At 49.7% G+C, this 25,156-nt stretch overlaps 1 pseudogene; it reads right to left on the minus strand.

Annotated features, from left to right (window-relative positions):
- Positions 1-3,333: 3,333 nt before the first annotated feature.
- On the minus strand, positions 3,334-4,360 carry LOC118662501 (annotated as a pseudogene).
- Positions 4,361-25,156: the final 20,796 nt, after the last annotated feature.

The following is a 25,156-nucleotide window of genomic DNA, read 5'->3' on the forward strand; positions in this document are numbered from 1 at the left end:
ATCCAGACACCCGGGCGGGTCACCCAGTCACAGAGCTACCGGTGACCGGCCACAGAGGGTGACTAGGGCGTCTGAGGTCACACACCTGAAGCACATTTGGATGAGGCTTCGAATCCAAAGCTCATTCTAGATCAGTGGTTCTCAACCTTCTGGCCCTTTAAATACAGTTCCTCATGTTGTGACCCAACCATAAAATTGTTTTCGTTGCTACTTCATAACTGTCATGTTGCTACTGTTATGAATCGTAATGTAAATATCTGATATGCAGGATGGTCTTAGGCGACCCCTGTGAAAGGGTCGTTCGACCGCCAAAGTGGTCGCGACCCACAGGTTGAGAACTGCTGTTCTAGATTCTGCTAGTTCCAGTTTTGGGACTTTAGCCACAAAAAATACAGGATGCCCACTTAGGTTTGAATTTCAGGCAGACAATGACTAATTTTTGGAGTCGGTATATCCCATGCCATGTTTGAGATGTCCTTACACTAAAAATGTATTCGTCCTCGTCTGAAATTCAGATTCATCTGCCACCTGGCATGTTGTCTGGCAGCCCGCCTGCCTCTGCCCGCTGTTGGGTGGACACAGACACCACCTTGGCAAAGGAGAACTAGAACATCCTGGAAGCCGTACTTGCTGTCACTCGGTCTGAATAAGGGTCATCTCCACAGGAGGCCTTGTCTGAACCTCTCAGCTCCCACCTGCTCTTTGTAACAACTTCATCCAGATACAATTCGCACACCATGCAATTCACTCGCAGTGTGCAAATCAGCGATATGTTTTATACATTCACAGTGAATTTAAAATGTTTATTTATTGATGGCTTTTTAGAGGGAGAGAGAGGGGGAGAGAGAGAGAGAGAGAGAGAGAGAGAGAGAGAGAGAGAGAGAGAGAGACGTTGATTTGTTGTTCCACTTATGTATCCACTCACTGGTTGATTCTTGTATGTGCCCCGACCAGGGATCAACCTTGGTGTCTGGGGAGGACGCTCCAACCACTGAGCTACCTGACCAGGCCATTTTAAGCGTTTTCATCACCTCAGATAGAAGCCTCGTACCCATCAGCAATCACTCCCATCCCCATCTCCAGCCCCTGACCACCACTCACCTACTCTAGTCTCTGTAGATTTGCCTCTTCCAGGCATTTTCTATAAAGGAAATCCTAGGGGTGCGGCCTTTTGTGTCTGTGGCAGGGCTCCATTCCTTCCTACAGCTGAGCGATGATCCCTCGTGGGACAGACCACCGTGTGTATGCACGTGGCCATGGAGGGGCTTCGGGTGGTGTGCATCTCCTGGCTCCCTCCCAGGGGCTGGCGGTCCCATCGCCCCGCTTCCTGCCTGCGCCCCGCAGCGCTCTGGTCCCCTCCGTGCGCGCGCCTGCTCCCTCTGCCTCCCCTGCGTGCGCTCCGAGGGCGCCGCTTTATGGGAATCTCCGCTGCACATGGGGCAGCAGATGGAGGAGTGGCTGGGGCGGCCCTGCTGCCGCTGAGTCGGGGCCCTGGGACCCGGGCCCCCCGCGCGGAGGGGGAGGGAGAGGGGAGTTCTCGTCTTTTCCAGGGAGGAAACCCCAAGTGGTGCCCGAGATGCCCGCTCCTCTTGGCCACAGCGGTCTGTGTTTTGAGCGTCCGCGCGACCAACCTTGTCGCCCTCTGAATCTTTCGCGTAAAAAGGAGAGGTTGGCGCAGGTGGGGGAATGGGGTACTGGAGGGGGGAGCCTCTTCTCCAAACTCGCTGGTTCCGCCAAGACGCCCTCCCAGCCCCGCGGGGTGCACCCGTGAACCCTTCTGCTCGCTGGTTCTTATTTTTGCAGTTTGGGAGACTTTTACAAGCATTCCTCTCTTCTGGCAAAGGACACTTTTATCTGCTCATCTGAGTCAGGACTTTATTCATTGGGCAGTTCTTTAATTCCACCTGTGTTCCATTCATCACAAAGTACCCCAACCTGGGTGGCCAAAACAACAGCCTTTTATTCTCTCACACTTCTTTTTTTTTTTTTAATATATTTTTATTGATTTCAGAGAGGAAGGGAGAGGAAGAGAGAGATAGAAACATCAATGATGAGAATCGCTCCTACTGGGGACGAGCCTGCAACCTGCACATGTGCCCTTGACTGGAATCAAACCCAGGACCCTTCAGTCCACAGGCCAAGGCTCTATCCACTGAGCCAAACCGGCTCAGGCTCTCATGCTTCTTAAAGCAAGGGCTTCTGGAGAGCCACACCCCTGCAGGCTGGGGTGGTCCATCTTTCTCCAGCCTGCTGGGGGGGGGGGGGGGGGCTGCCAGAGAGCCTTGGCCCTGTCCTCCTGGGGCTCCCCTCTTGCTCCCTCCTTTTCTCATAAGGACACCGTGGTCCTGGAGTAAGGCCGGCCCGCTGCATATGACCTCAAGACCCATTCCCAAATAAGGTCAGATTTGCAAATGCTGGGGAATAGGACTCCGCGGATCTTCTTAAAAGATACAGTTCAACTCGCAGCATCTCCCTCCGAGAAGGAAGTCTTCCTGGGATTGGAATTAGAATTGTACTCCGTTTCTATCATAATTTTTCCTTTCTCTCACTGAAGGACATGGTATTCTCCTGCTGGTTCTGTGTCATGTCATTTAGGAAGAGATCACTGTTTTCCTCATAAAGCACCCTGCCTTTCTTAATTACATTTATTTCTATTTTATTGTTTCAGTCGCTGTTGTGAATGAACATTTTTTCTTATTTTTATTCCTAGGTGTTTATTGCTAGGGTATAGGGAAGGTGTTGCTTTGTGTTTTTCTGGAACCGAGGGAGTGTGCTTTTAACAGCTAGTGTAGGCATTTGGGGGTTTTGCAGGGACAGAACTCTATAAACAGAATGTGGCGTCTTGGAATACTCTGCAGCTCACAAGCAGAATGAAGGGGAGCTATCAACTGACCCTGAGCTATTTCCACAACGTAGTGTTAAGTGGGGGAAAGATGCAAGAATGTGTAATGGAATCCCAAGTTAGAACACAATGCAGAAAGGGCCATTCACACAGGTATCTGTGTTCACAGGAAAATACAGAATGTTAGCTGGTTAACCTGGGCGACTTGTTAGGGTGGGGAGTTAACAAAAAGGGAAGAGGAGAGAAGAGGTGAAGGCACCCAAGCCAAAAAAGAATGAAAAATGACTCCAAAAGATCCAAAATCATAGGATACAGTCACTATACATTATGTGACTTTGTATATTTATATTTATACTAGTATTTATATTTACATTATGTACTTGTTCTATGTGTCCAGAGAAACTTTCCCCCCCCTTTAGTTAAGTGAGGCTTTTTATTGTTTTTCTTTCTTTTCTTTTCTTTTTATTTTCTTTTTTTAAATGAAGGGCCCCTCACTGGTCCTGCTTCCAGAAGTGGCCACGCCCAGGTAGAAAGGGGAGGAACCAGGCAGCCCAGGGAGGGCTCATCTCCACAACATTCCATCTACATACAGAACTAAACAGACAAGCACAGAGTCACCATTGTGGTTAGAAGTTGGCAGCATGGAAAGGGGTGGCGGGGGGAAACAGGAGGGAAGTAGGGGTGTCATTAAAAAAAAATACAGGCCCTCCTGGTGCCTGGGGTGGGGGGACTTGGTCTGCTTCAACCCAAGAGGAATCAGAAGATCAGAGCTATTTGGGAGGCCAGAACCCTCAGGGGTGGAGGGAGGAGGGAGGTCTAGGGGGTGGCGGCTGTTTGGTAACTGGGTGAAGGGATTGCCCTCCCCCTGCTGGGATCCCCCCAGCCCTGGGGTCTGGCAAGAGGGAGGCAGCCTGCACCCCCACACACAGGCAGGCCTGGGGCTGCCAGATGCTCCAGGCAGGGGCTGGGGTCTCAAGAAGGCTTGCCCTTCAGGGAGGTGACAGCACTGCCCCCCAGTTTCTCTGCCAGAGGGCAGCATCTTTGACCTCGGAGCCTGTGACTCCTGCTTGATCCAGTCAGCTTCTCCTTGGTGGCAGCCTTGGGACTGGCATAGGTAATTTTGCTCTTAAGGGGTGCAGACTCGGGGGCCCAGGAGGTAAACCCCAGGTCCCCTTGCTCTCCTCAGTCTCATGGGTCGTGTCATACAGGGCGCAAGTGACAGTCTTTGTCCGGCAGCGTCTTGACGAAGGTGGCATCGGGGTCTCCTGTCTGGCCCACATCACCCACCAGGATCTCCATGCCTCCTCCGGAATGACGTCCTTCCCGTCTTCACTCGGGCAGGAGAGCAGCCCTTCTCGCTCGTCTTCACCTCCCTGTGCCAGGGACGCGCGCACCTTCATGTCACTGAACACTCGGTGACGCCGGCAGAGGCAGCCACACCGGAGGCCATGCTTCCGGAAGCCAAGGAGACAGCGTGAGAGCCTGAGAAGAGGGAGCCGCTGCAGCTGCGGCCGGGACCCGACTCTGTCTGGAGCAACTTAAAAACATGATCCCTACTTTTGTCCCATTTTGTTAAGATGAGCTGACATAGGACTTTGTATTCATTGCAACAGAATGATCTGATGTCAGTAAAGATTGCACAATGATCACCACAGTAAGGTTGGTTAATATCCATCACCTCTACACACTTACAATTTTTTTCTTGTAATGTGAACTTTTAAGGTCTGCTCTCTTGACAACTTTCAAATATACAATACAAATACGTTAACTATAGTCAGTGTGCTGTACGTTATACCCCCGGAACTTACTGATCTTATAACTAGAAGTTTGTACCTTTTGACCCCTCCCCCGTGTGCCTCCCCCACCATCTGAGCTCTGTGTCTGAGTTCCGTGTTTTCAGATTCCCATCTAAGTGAGGTCGCTTGGTACTTGTCTTTCTCTCTCTGACTTCTTCACTTAGCACAATGCCCCCAAGGTCCACCCATGTCGCTAAGGCAGGGTTTCCTCCCTTTTGAAGACTGAGTAGTATTCCATCGACTATACATCCCACCTTCCTTCATCCACTCATCCAGCAGTGGACACTGAGGCTGTTTCTATGTCTTGGCTTCCGTAAAAAAAAAATTTAAGTTCATGCCAAAGCGAAGAGGTGAGAGCCTGATGGCGTGGGTGGCCCTGGAAGCCAGGCCTGAAGGGGAGACACAGACCGGGTCCCGGAGGGCACCCCGGGGGCCTCTGGCTGCTGCTGAGAGGGGGAGGCACTGACATTGGGTTTTTGTTTGCAGGTATCTATTTTCTAAGAGCAGCCAAACACTTCTTCTGAGCCTCCTCTCTCCCCTTCCCTCTCCATCACCTGCACTGCCCTCTTTTTTTTTAAATTGATTTGAGAGAGAGAGAGAGAGAGAGAGAGAGAGAGATCAATTTGTTGGTCCATTTATGTATGCATTCATTGGTTGCTTCTTGTATGTGCCCTAACTGAGGCTCAAACCTGCAACCTTGGCCTATCAGGATGATGCTCCAACCAACTGAGCTGTCCGGCCAGGGCCACTGCCCTCCTCTTGGTGGGGTTTTTGGCCGTGGTCCTGCTCCTCTTCAGGTCTGACTCTTGAGCCCAGGCAAACCCACCGGCAGCTCTATGAGCCCCTGACAAGATCGCTCCTCACCTGGCGATACCTGGCCTGTGTCCTGTCTGAGGCCGGTTAGGGAGGTCTTCCTTTTCCTTTGACATTTTTAGTCTTCCCAAATATATTCCTTTCTGGCCTAAATTAGCTACAGACCATCTCTACTTACAAAGTACTCTAGGTGAATAAAAAAACAACAACAACTAAAAATCTCCTACCGTCTTAAGCACTTTGCACAGTGACATGACAGCTGTGATGAGGACGTTGTTAGCATCCCTGTCCGTTTTCACAGAGGAGGAAGCAGCTGGCTGTTACTTTGCCTGGAGCCAAACCGCTGGTGAGCTGCAACACTAGGATTTGAACCCGTGTCTGTCGGTCTCCAAAGTCTGTCTGTGGCCCAGCAGCGTGGCCCAGTGGTTGGGCACCCACCTGTGAACCAGGAGGTCATGGTTCTGTTCCCTGTCACATGCCTGGGTTACGGGCTCAATCCCCAGTGTAGGGTGTGCCGGAGGCAGCCGATCAAGAATTCTCTCTCATCATTGATGTTTCTTTCTCTCTCTCCCTTTCCCTTCCTCTCTGACATCAATTAAAAAAGAAAAAAAAAAAGTCTGTGTCTGTGTCTGTGTCACTGTCCTGTGACTACTCCAGGACAGTAGGGGGTACAGAGACATAAATGGGTGTCACTACCTGAACACAGTTAGAAACCAGTACACAGACTGTTTCATGCCAACACCAAGATGGAGAGGCCAAACAAGCCGGGCACGGTGGTCGGGGGGTCAGGAGAGCTTCCTGGAGGAGGTGGCTGCCATCTGAGCTCAGCCCTAGAGAAGGAGCAGGGGCGAGCCAAGTGACTCACGCTGGGAAGGGCGTTCTGGGCAGAAAGAATTGCATGTGATGTTTCGAGAACTGAAGGCAAAGCATATTGGTTCAAACTCTTAGCTGCAACCCAAATATGACCAAACAGAATGAAAATTTCATCGTCTCAAATAACTGGAAGTTCAAAGTGGGGAGAGTGGTGCTGAGGACACAGGTCACCCCGTGCTGTCCTCGGGATCTGGTCTCTCTCCACGGCCGGCTTCCCTGTGTTTGCGAGATGCTCTGGGGAGCTTGGCGATCTTCCTTCAGCTTCCTTGTCGATGGTCTCACAGCCTGTGACTGGCTCTTTCTAGAGCATCCGCTCATCCTATCAATCGCTATGGCTATGGTAGAGCAGAGTGCTGACTGGCTTAGGTGTCAGTCACATGACCCACCCTTGGCCAGGGTGGGTCAACTTGGGGCCCTGGACTTGGAGAAGGGAAGTGAGGGCCCTTGTGGGGATGTGAGGTGAAAGCCTGGAGCATGGGGTTCAGGCTCAGATATAGGTGGGACCAGGTCAGGGAGGGCCCCAAGGGAGACAAGCTTAGAGCTTAGCTACAGCAGGGGGACGTGAACCAACATCTCAGGGCGCGCACGGCACATCCACGGTCTCCCGGCCCCAGGTCTCCGCGTGTCCCCTGAAAGGACACCTGCCAGGACCCCTGGTCCAAGTGGTGGTGGCTGGTGGTTTGATCTCTGAGTCGATTCTCTCGTCTTGACAATAATTACAGGGTAGGGATTCTCCAAGGAGGCTGCTCGTCCTGAGTTCCTTGTAATCCACCCAACATACTCAGAGGTCCACGCGCCTTTTCTGGAGTTGCCCAGAAGTAGTAAACATTTTGGGCTTTGCGGGCCGTCTGGTCTCTGCCACAACGACTCAGTTCTGATTTAGTAGCGACAGCAGCCATATATTTGCATATTGCCAGTGGCTGCTTCTGAGATCATATAAACCGCAAAGCCTAAAATTTCTATCTGGCCCTTTCCAGAAAACGTTTGCCAACCCCATCATGTACCAAGAACATCTCTCTCTCGTGAGCCCTTAAAACCCTCCCTTACCACCATTTTCAATGACTGCACGTGGCTTCTCTCCCACCAGCGTTTCCAAAGCTGCTCCACGGAGGGCACTCATTTCCCTGGCAAATGTCCGTGAAACTGAGTTTGCCAGGGGAAGACACCTTCTGAATTTGGGGAGCAATGGGACGTGTCCCCAAAGCCTCCCTGGCTGCTCTCCCAGCCCAGCCCTGCTCTCTAAGCTCTGAGAGGCTAAAAAATATTTTCTAAATCATTTTTCCTGACCCAAGATCTCGAAGCTTTGCAAACCCATAAATTAGCAGGCCACCTGCTGAGGAATCTCGTTGAGCCTGTCCTGAGATAGTCCCTGCAACCGGGTCCCATCCACATTGAGCTATTTTTCAGCTCCTTGAAATCTCCCCCCCCCCCCTTAATTACAGTTTACAGCTGGGCCTATTGGGAGCAAAGGCGCCCTCCTTGCCTGGGGTCATTATACATCAAGCTGGACTAGGGGGAGGGGTCTTCCTGCAGAATCAACAAGGTAGGGAGGAGGACTCAACACCCGGAGGCCAGTTTTTCTGGTTTCCAGGAGCTCTCCTGGTCTCCCTGCTGTACTATTCTTAGGTAGAAACTCTTCTTGGATTTGCAAATGACACGGGCTCTTTGTCACCTCAAATCCCTTGGGGGCCCGTGGGGAAGTCCATTGTTTAGAAAGTGTTGCCTCTTCGGCTTTTCTTTTTCTATAAAAGAGGTCTTACAATCTCTGTGCTCCATAACCTTGGGCTTCTGCCAAGCTTCTAGGTAGCATTTGCACTTGATAAATGTGAGCCTTTCTCCTCCTGAGCCATGAGAGTGTTTCTCGTACCGGTTGGTTGGTTTGTCCAGTCTAAGATTTTCCAATTATTCTCTAATGACCGTAGATCATTTTACAATAAAAAATCACATTGCAAATGTAGCCAGGTGTGAAAGCAAAACTTCTCCAGCCGGTTAGGCCCCTGCATGTGTCATGTCAAGCACCCCACGTGCAGATGGCACCTCCCGCCCGACTTTCAGATGAGCTGATAAAGCCCGAAAAAGCAGAGGCCATGGTTCGCTCATTTTCCACATTCATAGCATCACCTTTGAGAATTTTGGGGGGACTTTGGTGTGTGTTTTTAAACATTTGCAATTTTATTTTTTATCATAAAATGATCTGTGGTCATTGAGAATAATTGAGAACTCTTAGACGGGGCCAACAAACCACAGCCACCGCCCACGTCCAGGGACGTAAACACGAATAACATTGCAGGACCCACTTTTCCAACCCTCGTTAGTAGAGTAACAGGCACCATAGGGTGCTACTCAGTATGCGTTCCTTCTCTTCCCCTTTCCTAAGAGCCCCCGATTTTGCCCTGGCCCCCTTTCGGAGCAGGTGCCGTGAGGGACTGAAGCTTGGCCAACCTGAGGTTGCTATGTCACCTCCTTTCCCTCTCAGACCCGAGCACGAATACAGTTATGGGCAATGAGATAAGGGGGCAGATGTTGGCTAAGGGACTTCTGGGAAGGTTTCCTTCCTCCTAAATGAGACTCTCAGCACAAGAGGCCCCGGCTGTTCTTCCTGCTGACCAGAAAGGATGCCTGGGACCTGAAGAGGAGACAGATGTGGGGCAGAGGGTGGAGCCCAGAGAGTCAGGAATAGAGCAGGAGCCCCGTGCCTCGTGCCTGCCCTGCCTCTGCACTTCTTGTGTCAGGAGACATCCCCAGATTTTAAGCCAATTTGAGTTGTGAGTCTGTTACTGTAATGACACTGAATAGTTAGTGTATGTTCTGTGTTGAAGCCCACCAACCAGATCTGCATAGAGGTGAGCTTGGTCGGCTGTGGCGGCAAGGCCGAGGGGCAAGCACCCAGAGATGCCTTTGGGAGAGTCTTGGGAGGGGAGGACGGAGGGAACATGAGCTTGTGCTGGGTGATTGGGAGAGATGGGAGACACGGGACCAGTTCTGGAAGGACACTGTCAAGAAGTGGAACAATTTGACCATCGACTGTCTTCCCGGTGATTCAAGCAGGACTGGACTGGAGTGAAGCAGGTGGGAACTGACATTGGCAAGTCAGCAAGCACTCGTGTTAGGAAAGAGGGTGTTTATTTTCACGTCATTGTGTGGCCTTGCCTGTGCCCTCTCCGGGCCCCCCTCCTGTTCAGTTGAGAACGTTTTTGTCTGGTTTTCAGCAAAGCCATCTTCACTGCTCTGGCTGCAAGCGGGGCCACTTTCACCTCCTCCGCATGAGCACACAACTGAACACAACCCTGGGCCTCATCAGCCATTCTCCATGTGAGGTGCGTTCGAAGACCCAGAGCCACCCCAGAGCCATTAAAAACAGCTGAAATATTGTTTTTTGTCATAGCAAAATATACACGGAGAAATACATAATGCAACTGCCGTGCAAGCTTTAAAAAATTATTTGTTCAGTAGAAAGAGAACAAGAAGGAAAGTCAAGCAATCCTGGAATACATGGCTGTTCAGTACCTTATAAGAGAAAGATTCTGGCAGCTGATGGAATTCCTCATTTTATAAGTAGGCTTCTCTGTATCATCAATCAGTGGCTCCTGGTTCTGGGGGCGGCCCAGGCAAGGCACATGAGAACCACCAAGGCTGCTGATGAAAAAACATAGATTTCCGCCTGCTTCCTCACCCGAAGTTCCGATTCAGTTGCTCTCATCTGGGAAGCGTCTTCCAGTGCCTCTGCCTCAAAGGCAAATCTCTTTCTCCTCCAATTCCAAGGACTCTGATTGGCTCCCCTTGAGTCACATGTCCCACTCCTTGACTAATCACTGTGGTTAGTGAAGTGAGGCACTGTGATTGGCCAGTTCTGGGTTATGTACTTCTCAGTGGCCAAGAGTATGGGCTGCTGTGATTGACAGCTATGCTGAATCAAATGATGGATTCAGGGAGCAGTGTTTCTCCCCAAAGGAATTTGCAGGGAGCATGTTGAGAATGTCATTTTAGGAACACCTGAATCTTATTTTAGCTCAGCCCACTCTTTCCCTTTAAGGTCCACCCAACACCAGAGGCAAAAGCAAATTAAAAGTCAGCTTCATTGGTATTAATGGAGCTTTGGGCAGAGCTCTAATACAGAGTATCTATACTAATAAAAGGGTAATATGGTAATTAGACTGGGAGACCTTCCGGACATCCTTCTGGACAAAGCCATGGTGGTAGAGGCAGTTAGGGGTGATCAGGCCAGCATGGGAGGCAGTTGAGGGCAAGCAGGCCAGCAGGGGGGGCAGTTGGGGGCTAGCAGGCCAGTGGGGGAGGGCAGTTGGGGACAATCAGGCCAGCAGGCAGAGTGGTTAGGGGTGATCAGGCAGGCAGGCAGGTGAGCTGTTAGGATCCAGAAGTCCCGCGGATTGAGAGAGGGATCCCAGATTGGAGAGGGTTCAGGCCAGGATGAGAAACACCCCACCCCCAGGCACAAATTTTGTGCACCGGGCCACTAGTTTACAAATAAGGAAATTGCCAACTGCCCTTCAGCCTTCACCTGGCCACCGGGGATGAATTATGTCAAAAGATGAAAAGCAAGGATGCAGACCATGAAAACCCCATGCTGGGGTCAGGAGCTGCCATTTCAAGTGACAGTGATCTGGCCCATTAGTAAATCATATTTGTTCAGCGCCTTAGAATTTAACCCAGTCAGATTTATAAGGCTTTTTCCCTGAAGGGTAGAAGGTTGGAACTACAAGATTTCAAGTTGGCAAATCCCAGCGAAGCGCTATGATTGGCTCAGCTTGGGTCACATGGAAGAGGCAAGTAGAGAGAATACCAATATGCCTCCTGCCTACAGCATTCTGGGTACATAAATGATTCTTCCAAATACCTCCTTACTCATTTTAAGATGCTGTGATGTAATAAAAAATATATATTTGGTCTCTATCCAAGTTCTAGGCACATAGCTTCTAACCCCTTGGAATCACAGAAGTGATATGTCTTTTTTTTTTTTTTTTTTTGAGAGAGAGAGAGAGAGAGAGAGAGAGAGAGAGAGGAAGGGAGAGAGAAACATCTATCAGTTACCTCCTGTATGCACCACAAACCTGGGGATCAAACCTGCAACCTGGGTATGTGCCCTGACTGGGAATCTAATAGCTCTTGCTTTGACTCAACATTATTTTAATTTAATATAATGATAACAGCAAAAACAAAAACCAGACTGATAGTTCCTGAAATTCTATGGGTAAGAGCAGGAGGGGATAGGAGTGGTGAGTAACAAACAAGGAATATAGGAAATTACCATAAAGCAGTGTTGTCTTAGAAAGCACTTTCTTTTTATGCCTATGTGGGTGGCTTGATATGGGGGTGCTGATGGAGATGGAGAGGTAGAGAGGTGACCCCCAAATAACAATAACCAAATAGAACACAGCGCAGTGCTGGTGCGCTCTGTGTACTTTTGAGCATGAACTCATTTCTACCTCATAACAATCCTAGGAGGTAGGTCCTTCACTAAGAGCGACAGCTAGCAGGACTCGCGTAGCCACCATACCACCCTGAACCTAATGTTAGCTCAGCCCACTCTTTCCCCTGAAGGTCCACCCAACACAAGAGGCAATTCTAGAGTTGTTGGGAAGCATTCAAGCTCCTGACCTTGGTGCTTAAAAGATGGAAGTTGTAATACTTATTGCCGATGTGGAGTTCAAGGGGCATTGTGCCAGGATTCAGGCATTGCTGAGCCCAGCTGAGGCCAAGGGGCCATGCCGGCAGTGCCACCCGAGCCTCAGCCTGCACAGAGCGTGGCTATACGTGGAAGGATGGGACAGTCACTCTGGAAGCTTCTCCCCTTGAAACACCTTGACATTAAGGAATCTTCCTCTTTCTTCCCTCCCTGTCTTCTTTAGACACCTGAGTCAGTGCTGTCTTTGCATAAGCACCTAACTGAGCAGGGCAGGCGTGTGAGCAGGGCTGGCATTGGGCAGGATTAAGGGAGGATTAAGGCCCTTTGTCAATTTCTCATCTCCTCTCTGCAGAAACAAGACCTGAAGTCTTGCTAAAGAATTCCCTTGGTAACAACTTTCTCCGGGCTCTTTTGGATCGCCTCTGGCTGGGTGGAGCTCCCGCTGTGTGCAGCCTCCACCAGGAAGTGAGCCAGGCTGCCAATGTGAGCTTTGAGCCAGGGCATTTGTATGGGTGGGGTCTCCGTTCCAGGCCAAGACGACTCACCTCTTGGGCCAGTTGCCTCAGACCTTGGAGACAAGCCACATCTTGCCAAGAGACTTCTGTTCCCCATCCCAGTGCCCAAGGGTGCGGTCCCGCTGTCGCCGCAGCTCGCTCCTCCCCTTGTGCTCCCTTCTGCTCTTCATCTCCCTGGTTTAAGGAGACACAAACCTGCTTTCACAGAGGCCCGTCTCCACTGTTTTACCTTCTCAAGGACTTCAAGTCCTGAATTTCCCTTTCTCCCCACCGTCGCTTCTCATCAGCCCACAGGACTGCTCCTATGTTGGAACAAGAACAGACACCCTCTGACTCCTGCGGGGGACACCAGTGCCCTCCCTCCCACCCTCCTTTCTCCGCCGCCCTTCAGAGACAAACTTCTCCATTGCCTGCACTCCCATTCTCTAGCCCACTTCAGTCTGGCTTCGGTGCCCCCCTGAATTTGCTCTTGCCAAGGTCATGGTCACGGACATGACATGTTCAAGTCTTCATGTGATGGGGCTTCTTAGCTGTACTTGACACAGCTGACCACTCTCCTCGCTCTCCTTCGGTGACATGCTCATGGTCTTCTTGCCTCGTCCCCGCCACTCCTGTCCTCATCCTCGCTCTTCCTGCCTCTAACTGTCGGGCCCAGCATGGTACCTTTCGTAGCCGGATGCTCACAGGGTGGTCTCCTTCATCACCGTGGTTTCAAACACCATCAGGCGGCTGAGGACCCTCCCCTTTAGGCCTCCAGTCTCGTGGTCACCTCACGGTTCCATTGCTGCACGACGCCCTCATTAGAACGTCGCTTGGGCATTCCATACTGAACGTGTGCATAATGAAACTTTACATTGTCTCCCTACCTACGTCCCCCCAGTCTCCAGCTATGGAAATGGCAGTCTGCGCCCCTCAACACAGACCCCCAAGTCCTCACCCTCAGTCCCTTCATTCTCCTCCTTTGACCCTCCCACCCAGGTAGCCACCCACGGTCAACTCTGCTCCCAGATGTCCTCAGATCTCAGTCTCCTCTTTCTTTTTGTTCTTTTTTAAAAAAAAAATATTGAATTTATCAGGGTGATGTTTGTTAACAAAGATCTCACTTTTTTTTAATCTTTAAAATCTTTGTTAGTTAAGGAATTACAAATGTGTCCTCATTCCCCCCCCCCCATTAACCCCCATCCTTCCTCCCCCCCACTCATGCTCTCATCCCCCCGTTGTCTATGTCCATTGGTTTGGCTTATATGCATGCATACCAGTCCTTTGGTTGATCTCTTCCCCTTACCCCTTCCCTCCCTACTTTTCCTCTGGGGATTAATAGTCTGATTGCTGTTTCTCTGTCTTCAGATCTCACTTTCTTCATCATCACTTTTATACCCTAGGCTAGGCCACCGTCATCTCCCACCTGGGCGCTCTGAAGACCTCCTAAGTAATCACTAGCCCTTGTTTCTCATATTGCTGCTGTTGAGATTTTTCTAGAAGGAAAACTGAATCAGATCTCTTGCTGAAAACCATCTCATGCTCTCCACTGCTCCCAAGAAGTCTAATGCACTTCACTCGGTTACACAGCCCTTCAGCCCTGGCTGCTCCCCGCCTCTCCAGCCTGCAGTGCCGCCCCCACGGGCTAGTGAGCGCCCACTCGGTCTCCAGTCACTGACAGGCTCTCAGGTCCCAGATCGTTCTTTCCCTTCCAGGCCTTTGCACTTGCTGCTCCCTCTTGGGGAGCCCTCCCCTCCCCTACTCCCCAGTTCTGGTTGGCTACTGCTAATCCTTCTACCCTTGGCTTAGTTTAGATGTCACTTCCTCCAGAAAGCCTTCCCTGACTCATTCTCCACAAAACAAAACAAAATCAAATCAGATCAAAAAAGCTGAGTCATAGCTCCTTTCTTCCCTGAGGAGGGATTAGGAAAGCCGTGTCTGCATGGCAGGCACGTCCTCTTTCTATTTTTCATCTTCGTTACAGATAAACAGACGTGTTGAGGACAGCATCCAAAGAGAGATACTTCACTGGGTTTTTATAGAAACCATTCTTTTTTCTTCCTAATGGGTGGTCCATTATTCCAATGACAAATTAAAGAATTGGTTACTGCCTTTCACATATTAAAACACCACCTTCTGGAATTTTAAACACACCCTTGGCTAATTTTGTTTTATTTATATTATTATTATTATTGTTATTTTGGATGGCTTGAGGGCTCTAGTGGGTAGGAGGCAGGCTATAGTGTTTTTAAAAATGTATTGATTTTAGAGAGAGAGAGGAAGGCAGAGAGAAAGAGAGAAGCATCAATTTGTTGTTCCACTTGTTTATGCATTCATTGGCTGATTCTTGGAAGTGCCTGACCAGGGATTGAACCCACAACCTTGGCAAATTGGGACAATACTCTAACTGTGCTACCCTGCCAGAGCACTATAGCATATTTTTGACACCCTGTGGCATCACTATTGGTTGTAACCGAGTGTAGGGGCTGGATCAATATTGATGAATGAAGGCATGAATGAAATTACTCTCAAACCAGAGTCTACGTTTCATGTTCTAGTCTCCAGGGGTTAATTTTATCAGCACCCATAGACCAGGCACAGCTTCACTCTGTGAATCATGGACCGTAGGTTGACCAGATGGCAGAGTTCCTAGAGCACCCAGGGCTCCTCTTCTGAGCCTCTCAGTGGGTCCAGCTGAGCCCTTGCTCACGGGCAGTGGTCACGAGTAGGCAGACTACCCTCAGGATGGAAGAAAGTAGGGGTCAGTAAGGTGAGAAGTTCTTAAAACACCCCACCTGCTTTGATTGCCTGTTTGTTTGTTTGTTTGTTTGTTTGTTTGTTTGTTTGTTTGTTTTAAAGATCACAGCAAACCTCTGGAGAACCAGATTGGGAACTGGAGAAAGTAAGGTGTCAGTGTCAACACATATTTGTGACACCAACTGAGCCCTGCTCCCCGCTAATGGCAGGGCCCAGAGTCGGCTCGCCATCTTGTGGTCAAACCTGGGGACTATGTCCTTCCCACCTTGGTTTCCAGTGCTCCCACAGCGGTGGAACCAGGGTTTGGACCCCAGTCTGTTGTCCCACCAGAGTCTGGGGTCTAAAGGCCTCGTTCAAGTCCTGGTTTGACCACTCCCAGCCATGATCAAAGAGAACTCTGTTTACTTTTTTTTCTTTTTGTTAATCCTCATCCCAGGATATTTTTCCATTTATTTATTTTTAAATATATTTTTATTGATTCAGAGAGGAAGGAAGAGGGAGAGAGAGATAGAAACATCAATAATGAGAGATATTCATGGACCGGCTGCCTCCTACACACCCCTTACTAGGGACTGAGCCCACAACCTGGGCATGTGACCTTGGCCGGAATCGAATCCTGGACCCTTCAGTCTGCAGGCCAGTGCTCTATCCACTGAGCCAAACCAGCTAGGACTCCATTAATTTTTAAAGAGAGTGGAAGGAAGAGAGAGAGACAGAGAGAGAAACATCGATGTGAGAGAGACACATCAATTGGTTGCCTCAACTCTCAACTGAGGTACCTGTCCTTGACCAGAATCAAACCCAGGACCCTTTAGTCCACTGGCTCTATTCACTGGTCAGTACTTCGTTTTCTTCTCTGAATTGTGGACGGAGCAATGCTCTCATCTCTCCGGGTAAAGACCCGGTGAGAAAGGAGCCTGAGGCGGTCACAGGCTGGCCAGGTCTCCTGAGTGTGGCTGACGGGTTTTGTTTTCTGACATTGATATAAGAGCACTTTTCTTCAGTGTTAGCCTAAAACAAGAAAGTGAGGGGCCTGGGTGGTTTGGATGTTTAGCACTGGAAGGGCTGTGGGGGTCAGCAGGTGGGACCTCCTATTTTCAGAGGAGAAGAAGCTGGAACTTAGGGAGAAGAAACGAGGAGTCAGAGTTTTCAAGGCTCAGGTGGCAGAGTGCGACTTGCCGCTCCTCGTTCAGCAGGTCCGGCAGTGAGCCCAGAGCTCTGCCCTCAGGGGAGGACTCTGCAGGGCAGAGGGTCCCAGGTGGGCACCCCACATGGGGTTCAGGAATGGCCCTTTGCAAGCCAAGTCCTTCTTCAGGTGGATGGAGAGGTACCCCGAGAACCTGCGAGTGGGACTCAGTGCCCCCGGCAGCGCCCAGGTGTGCCGAGTTGCTGGCATTGCGTGGAGACTGTGCCCAACATCCTGCCACTCCACAGAAGCAGACACTGAGGTGCAGGGATAGAGGATGGGGCCTGCCCAGGCCCCTCACCGCTGCCAGCGGCTGTTCCATCCCAGCAAACTGTGCAGCTGCTATCTCGGCCCTTTGTCTCATCAGGACCGAATACCTACTCTCCCCGGAGGATCATGGGCCATGCCCTTGCTCATCATCCGTTTCCTCTTCCCAGCAGCCTTGCAATGGCATCTTTCCATTTCACAGACGAGGAGACCGAGGCACAGGGAGATGATGGGAGTGCACCAGGCTAGTGAGTGCTGGGTCTAGAGTTGAACCATCTCCACTCAACTCTAGCGACTGGTTCACGGCCACCACAGGGCCCAGCGCCACCAGCAGCTTTGGCCTCTGGGGAGGGGGTGCTACAAAGAGCTGGTGAGGAGGACGTGTTCTCCTAAGGGGCCTGTCTCCAGAGTTTACTTAGATTTACTCTGGGATCTGGAGCAAATCGATTATCCTCACTCATCGCTTTTTGAGAAATGGAATAAATGATACAAATGGCAGCCATATGCTCCTGCCCCAGGGCTGACACGCAGGGAGGCCCCCTCTGTCCCACCCACACTCAGCTGCTGGCACCCACCTACTTAGGATCCAAGGAACGAGGCCTCTAGGGCTGGGAAGGAGTGACAGTGAGGGCCTCTGGGGGTTTCTTCCTCCCCCTAACAGTACACCCGTGGGAAGAGGGGCAGGGACATCCCTTGTTGGAAATACCCCAATCCCTGAGGGACATGGCAACCACTCATTTAATGGGAAACAAAAGCCTGCCCAGGAGTCCTGGAGAGCCCGGGAGGGCATGGCCGGGGGGCAGACGCCGTCTGAGGCTCCTTGGTCCTGAACCTCCCAACAGAGGCAGGTCTCAAACCACAAGCTGACCTTCCCTGACCTTCCAGCTGCCGGTTACCTGCTGTCCACTCAGAGACTGTACCTTGGGTCATCTGCTCACTGTGTCCTCAACCCCATGGACAGGAAAGTCCCCATTTGATTCTGCCATTGTTTTATGTTTCCTCGGAAGTTTTCTAACTAAGCCTGGAGAACAGACAGAACGGGCTGGGCCCGGAGGAAGTCTGCCAATGGTGAAAAATGCGGATGAGGGATGATAACTTTGGGTGCTTTCTTCCTGGTGCCCACTGTCTCTAGGTCCCTTGGAACCAGGGGTCATCTTTCACTTCCCACAGCACCTCCTGTCAGTCTCAGCTGTCTGTCCATCTCCAGAGTCCAGCTGAAGGTGTTTGTAGGGCTCAGGTATTCACATGCTAGTTAGTGCCACCTCACAAACTATAAATCATATAAAAATGCATCCACTGCACACATTAAAAATATTTTATTGGGGCCCAGCTGGCATGGCTCAGTGGTTGAGCGTCAACCTATGAACCAGGAGTTCACAATTTGATTCCTGGTCAGGACACATGCCCAGTTGCGGGCTTGATTCCCCAGTGTGGGGCGTGAAGGAGGCAGCAGAGCAATGATTCTCTCTCATCATTGATGCTTCTATCTCTCTCTCCTTGTCCCTTCCTCTCTGAAATCAATAAAAATATATTTTAAAAAATAAATAAAAACATTTTATTTGGTATAAATGAAAAAGGATTTTACAATTGAATTTTGCTAGGAACAAATTATTTACTTTGTCCTTGTGATCAGATTTTAGTATTTTTATATGCAACACATAATGAAAACCAAAACATTCTATATGCTTGGAAATTTAAAGACAAATTCCTAAATAATTCATGACTTGAAGAGGAAATCACAATATAAATGAGAAAATATAACTGAACAACAATGAAAACCCTACCTTGTTAAAAGGTAGTGCCTAAAGGGAAACATGTCTTTAAATGAACATATATAATGAGGAAAGGAGACTAAAATTAATGAGCCAAGTGTCCAATGCAACAAATTAGAGAAAGACATCAGAGTAAACTCAAAGAAATTGGGAGAAAGAGAATGATCTATAATAATAAAAGTGTAATATGCTAATTAGACCAGACAGCTAAACGACCTTCCGGACATCATTCCGATGTCCTTCCAGACGAAGCTGCAGCAGTGGGAGCTGAGGCAGAGGTGGTTAGGGGCGATCAGGAAGGCAAGCAGGCGAGTGGTTAGGAGCCAGCGGTCCTGGATTGCAAGAGGGATGTCTGACTGCCAGTTTAGGACCAGCAGTTGGACATCTCCCGAGAGATCCTGAATTGCAAGAAGGTGCAGGCCGGGCTGAGGGACTTCCTCCCACCCAGTGTGCATGAATTTTGTGCACTGGGCCTCTAGTAAAATAATAAAAATGAATTAGAATCAACTCAGATATCAACAAACTAAAAATTGGTATTCAAAAATAAAAGCCGATAGATAAAACCCTGATTATATTACTTACTAGAGGCCCAGTGCATGAAATTCATACACTGGGGGGCGGGGGGGAGGTGTCCCTCAGCCCACCCTAGACCCTCTCACAGTCCGGGATCCCTCAGGTGATGTCTGACTGCAGGCTTGCTTAGGCCCACTGGGGAGCCGGCAGTCGGACATCCCTCTCGCAGTCTGGGACCCCTCACTCCTTACTTCCCGCCTGCTCACTGCTCCTTACCACTTGGCTCGCTGCTCCTTAGTGCAGCTGTGGAGGTGGGAAAGGCTCCCGCCACCGCCACTGTGCTCACCAGTCATGAGCCATGAGCCTGGCTTCTGGCTGAGCAGCGCTCCCCCTGTGGGAGCACACTGACTACCAGGGGGCAGCTCCTGCATTGAGCATCTGCCCCTTGCTGGTCATTGCACGTCATGGCGACCAGTCATTCTGGTCGTTCCACCTTAATGGTCACTTAAGCTTTTATTATACAGATGGGGGGAAAAGAAAATATAAATTTTAGTAATGAAAAGAGTTACATACAGATACTATAGAGGTTATAAAATAAGATAACCCTGGAAGCAGCTTTATACCAATAAGGTTGAAGAATTAGAAGAAACTGACGAATTTCTGGAAAAACATAACCTTTCAAAATCACTTGCGAGGACTACAACAGGCCTGTCTCCATTTGGTTGTATCAGTAGTTCAACATCCAGAGACCCATAGGACCCTAGTGATTTCATAAGAAACTTCTACCAAAACTCAGCTAACCCTTACATTGTTCTGGAGGATAAAAAAATGAAAAAAAGCTGCCCAGCTCATTTTATGAGGCTAGACTGGCCTTGGTATAATATCAGAGAAGAACCTGTGAGAAATTAAAACCATGGCCAGGAACATTTGTGATCTTGCTTCCCAGCATATGTCAGCAGTTTGGCTCAAATAAACTCATAGAAATTCTCCAAAACCAAAACCAAAACCAAAACCAAAAACCATGGCCAACAGCCAGGTCTTTGAGCATTTGCTCACCGCTGACTCCGGGCATAGCGCCATCTCCTTGACTAATAAACTCATTCTTGGCTACAACAGCAAAAAAAAAAATGGCCAATATAACTTATGAACATAGATTCAAAAACCATACATGAAGAAATCTAATGAACAAAAGAAACTGAGAAACAAAATAGATCTAGAGACATGGAAGCATGCAACAGACTAAGGATTCTCAGAGGGAAGGGGGTGGGGGTGGGAAGAGATCTACCAAAGAATATATAACCCATGGATGCAGACAATAGTGTGGTGAAGGCCTGGGGAGGGGGCCGGAGTGGGGAGGAGAAGGGGTCAATAGGGAAATAAGGGGGGACATCTGTAATACTGTCAATAATAAAGATAAATTTTTTAAAAATCTTACATCAAGTGTCACCAAGTCCAATGGAACTAAATATGTAGAGTATCCATGAGGATGGAGCCCTGGTGTGGAGGCCCTTGGACATGGTGGAGTAACAGCCAGCAGTTGATGTTCACCTGAGGAGGATGTGTGAGAACAGAAGCCTAGTGATTTGGGTTTCCTGTACACAAAGGATCAAGAAAATATGTAGCTATATTGAGAATAACATGATCCATGTTTCTTACCATTAGAGAAAGGAGATCCAAACATGAAAGGAGGGGCCCTGGCCAGGTAACTCAGAGTGTCAGTCCCATACACTAAGGTTGCAAGTTCGATCCCTAATCAGGGTACATTGGAGAAGCAACCAATGAATGCATGAATAAGTTGAACAACAGCCTGGCCAGATGCTTCCATTGTTTGGAGCCTCGTCCCATACACCAAAAGGTTGTAAGTTCAATTCCCGGTCAGGACACATACTTAGGTTGTGGGTTTGATCCCTGGTTGGGGTATATGCAGGAGGCAACCAATTGATGTTTCTCTCTCTCATCAATATTTCTCTCTCTCTCTTCTCTCTCTCTCTCTCTCTCTCTCTCTCTCTCTCTCTCTCTCTCTCTCGCTTCCTCTCTCTAAAAACCAAGTTAAAAAATGAAACTGAATTAGCATTGGAAGGGTTGATATGAATACATGTTTTTCAATGTAAATATAGAAATAAATATGCAAATAAGTATGCAAATACACACACAATTTCCTATCTTGTTACGAAGATGGCCTGGGAGCAGCCATCCCAGTAGCAATGAGCACACCTAGCACCCAGATCTTGGTGTCTAAATTTCTAAATACCACTCTGCACTAAAAGAAACCAGGACTGCAGAGTCCTGTATGGTTGTAGGGCTAGGGCAGAAAAGAACAAGATGCTCCTGGAACTTCTTTTTATGCAACCAAGTAAGAAAGGTCTTCAAGACTAATACAGTAATACAAAAGCCACTGAACTCAGTTTGAATGGACTCCCACTTCCAAATCTGGGTCACCTTGAACTTCAAAATAAGGAATGACAGAAATGAATTACAACCCGCTGAGTCAAATAGGAGTTCTTGAGTCACACTGACATAAATAAGAGGAGGAGAGAGCTCTTCTTTACACTGCAATGCAACGATTTTCAACCCTTTCCGCCTCCTGGCACACACAAACTACTAAAGTCCTGTGGCACACCAATATATATATATATATATATATTCTTTGCCGATCTGACAAAAGAAAAAGGTATAACTGGCTGGGTGACCCATCCCCATCTGAGAAGCAGCAATGATGCCTAGACCAAGCGGGAGTCCGCATCTGAGAGGAAATAGTGAGAGTCGGAGAAGATGGGGACCCTGGGGCTTCAGCTGCCTCAGGACCTTCCAGATCTGAGGCCAGGGGCGGGGGTGGGGGGCGAGGGGTGGTGGGGGTCAGACCCTCCTAAGGAAGATCTGATGGAAATGCTGGTCGCTCCTCAAGAGGAACCAGGAACCCAGGAACAGCATGTTTGGCCCACAGTGTCCCGGCCTTCACAGCCTCCTGCAACCCATCTTCCCAGGATCTAGGTTTAGAAATTGTACCTAGAAACAGGGCTGCTTGCGTGCGTGTGTGCCTGGAGAGAGAGAGAGAGAGAGAGAGAGAGAGAGAGAGAGAGAGAGAGAGAGAGAGATGCAGTGTAACTTACTGGAGAATCTCCTGTCCAGACCTACTTTATAGAATTTCCTTCTTTTTCTATTAAGACATGGAACTTGGGTTTCAAACCCCTTTTCCTTACCCACCCTTCCTACCCCTCCCCCCCATGAACTTTCTTGTTGTTCCTGTTGCTAACTGGACTGCCTTTCTCCTTCTCGGAGGTATTTTATGCAATCCCGTGGAGTAATGCAAAAGGAGGAGGAAGGGGAGGGGAAGGAAGGGAGGGGCAGGAGCTGGGGAGGGGGGCCAGGAGCTGAGGAGGGGGAGGGGCAGGAGCTGGGGAGGGGGGGCAGGATGGGGGAGGCGGGGGGGGGGGCAGAAGCTGGGGAGGGAAGGAAAACTAACCACCCAGACCCTCTCTTCCTCTCTGCCTGGCCTGTGTCCTTCTGCACCTTGCTTCATGCTCATGCAAAACAGACCATATATAGATACAGCCACTTAGACAAACATGCAATGTACTTCATGGAAATCACTTTTGCAGTATATGCAACCGGTTGTGTGAATTAATACATGAACTGTCAGGCCCTGGCCAGGTAGCTCAGTTGGTTAGGGCATTGTCCCAATAGGCCAGGGTTGCGGGTTTGATCCCTGCAACGTAAACAACAGCGACTTAAAACAACACGGATGTATTCTCTTACAGCTCTGGAAGGCAGAGTCTGAAATGGGTGGGCAGGGCTGTGTTCCTTCTGAAGCTTCCAAGGAATACCCATTTTCTTGCCATGTCCAGCTTCTGGGGGCCCGCATTCCTTGGCTTGGGGCCCCTTCCTCCATCTGCAGAGCTGCCGCTGCCACCAGACTCTGGCCCTCTTGCCTTTCTCTGACATGGGCCCTTAGGATCCATGACATTGGACCCACCTGGCTAATCCAGGATACTCACCCTGCCTCAGGCTTCACTTACTCACACCTGCAAGCCCCTTGCGCCACGTCAGGTCACATGCACAGGCCCCCGGGGTTTGGGCGCAGACAACTTTTGGAGGCCGTTCCTAGATCTACCACACTTGGTGATTTCCAGTTTGTAGAATTACAAACATCATTTCTGAATGCCTTCCCAGGCCTTAATTCCATTGATTTGACGCCCCCAGAAAAACCTGTTGATCCATCGAAGCTGGGTTTATTAGGCCTTCCTCGAGAAAGGTCATTAGAGGGACGAGGGAATGCTGTGTGTAGGGTTTTAGGGCCTACCCGGTGATTTAAAAGCAGGTCATGTCAGGCCAGGAACTGGTCAGGAACTGGTCAGGACTGGACAGCTTCTGACCTAAGAGCTTTGGAATGGTGGGCCCAGGGAGTGAGGTTTTGAAGTGAGAGCTGATGCATAATCTTATCTTCCAGAGGCAGGTATTTCCTGGAACAGCAGAGGTGACTTTTGCCAGATCCCGGGACTGTATTGCTTAACAGGGCGATTATGTTGGTCTGAGTTCTCACAGTTACAGTAATAATAGTTCCCCTTTTTTTAGTGCCTCCTACAGGCCAGACGAGTTGAATACATTTTGGCAGTTCCAACAACCCTAAAGGCAAGTATTTCAACCCAACAGTAGTATAGCCTAATAATTCCCCTCTTCCATTTAGGAGTCAAAAGTTCCCCTATATGCCCTAGCTGGTTTGGCTTAGTGGATAGAGCATCGGACTGCGGACCGAAGGGTCCCAGGTTTGATTCTGGTCACGGGCACATGCCTGGGTTGCAGGCTCGATCCCCAGTTGGGGGTGCGCAGGAGGCAGCCAATCAATGATTCTCTCTCATCATTGATGTTTCTCTCTCTCCCTCTCCCTTCCTCTCTGAAATCAATAAATATATATTTTTTAAAAAGTTCCCCCATAAAAGTCCTGGCTCCCCCACCTACTTCCTGGGTGAAGGCAGGCAGGTAAACTCAGGAGCAGGGCCTGTTTCTTCAGCTGTAAAATCAGGACAACGCTTCATACCCTGCGGTGGAGGCGGGTGGAGAGGATCCTTTTGCCCACAGCAGACCTGGTCCTCGCCTGCCCTCTCGGAATCTTTATTAACAGTGCCCTTTTATTATCCTCAAAGGGGTCCTTCTGTAGATGATACATTATACAGGCGTAGTGTAAAGCAGTGAAACTGCGGTTATAATTTCTCTGTGGGAGACGGGGAGGCTCAGAGGGTTAGGTGGCCGGCTCAGGCCACACTGCTGAGGAGGGAGTGCTCCAGGTTAAAGTGCTCAGCAGGCCCAGTGCTATTCCTCCTGCCTGGAGTGGCCCCCACCCCACCCCCACACAGTGCTACACTCTGTAACTATATGTTGGTGTGATTTTAAAAATTCAGCCCTTGTCCCATTAGACCGGGGGTCCCATGGGACTCCAAACGAGGTCAGTCTCAGTCATGGCTGGACAGCAGTGCCTCGGACAGTGGGGAGGTCAGGGTCGTTTACACACATGCTCAGCCTGCCCCCGTGTATGTGTTCAGGAAAGGGGGTGTCTGCGTGCAAGGCAGCTTTTCCGAGACTCAGCCTCAAATGTGCCACCCCAAAGTCTGGAAGGGCCCCTCGCCCCAGCCCGCAGGCGTGCAGTCAGGGACCGACAATACCTGCTTCCACCCTCATCACGGGTCCCTGGAGACGCCTAGGACTTGGGGAGAAATGGCATTCTTCATTGTCTCCCCCAGAAGCAGCTTTGAGGAGCACCCCCTTCGGCAGCTGGGGACACAGGAAGTGAGATGGACTGTGCGCAGGCAGGGGGCGCTCAGGTGTGGTTTATACCGTGGGCGAGGCCTCACCACAAATGTCCCCAACAAACTGGATTTTCTTCTGTAATTACCATACTTCGGGCTTGGCCTTTACAAGATTATCACCATCCAATCAGGTGGGATTTCTTGGCCCCGATAAAATAGCGCCTGCTGTTAATGCAACAGATTAAGGAATGCTTTCTGCCTTGGTCTTCCTGACAGGGGTGTCCCATGAGGAACTAAACCCACAGATAGTATATATTTAGAGGACGGTCACAGGTGGTCCCGGTATTAAAACTTCTGCCCTGATAGGAAAGTTTAAGACAATCCCAGCAGATCCCATGACTCAGCAGTTTCAATTCCTGGAACCTCATCCTCTGAGACACATGGGGCCAACAGGTGCA

Source organism: Myotis myotis, unplaced genomic scaffold (assembly GCF_014108235.1).
Source record: "Myotis myotis isolate mMyoMyo1 unplaced genomic scaffold, mMyoMyo1.p scaffold_m19_p_9, whole genome shotgun sequence".
In the NCBI taxonomy this organism is placed as follows: Eukaryota; Metazoa; Chordata; class Mammalia; order Chiroptera; family Vespertilionidae; genus Myotis; species Myotis myotis.